This window comes from Cynoglossus semilaevis, chromosome 15 (genome assembly GCF_000523025.1).
Source record: "Cynoglossus semilaevis isolate Cse_v1.0 chromosome 15, Cse_v1.0, whole genome shotgun sequence".
Taxonomy (NCBI): Eukaryota; Metazoa; Chordata; class Actinopteri; order Pleuronectiformes; family Cynoglossidae; genus Cynoglossus; species Cynoglossus semilaevis.
In genome coordinates, this window is record NC_024321.1 from 19,631,925 (window position 1) to 19,632,195 (window position 271).

A 271-nucleotide genomic window follows, 5' to 3' on the forward strand; every position below is an offset into this window, starting at 1 on the left:
GGATTAAAGTTGACCTCTGTATGGATTTGATGAAAGCTGATTTGGTGAAGAGACGTTCCATACTGAAAGTTCAAATGAGTCGAAGGAACTTCAAAGAAATGTCCAGGAACAGCTCCCCCCGGTGGAGGAGCAGCAGCCGGGCTCCGCCCACTTTAACATGACTCCGCCCACTCCAGCTGAGCTCCAGCTCACGGTGTGTGATTGTCATGGTTTTATCTCTGGTACTGCAGTCCTCAGAGAGACCTGGTCCAACACAAGAACAAGAACCAGT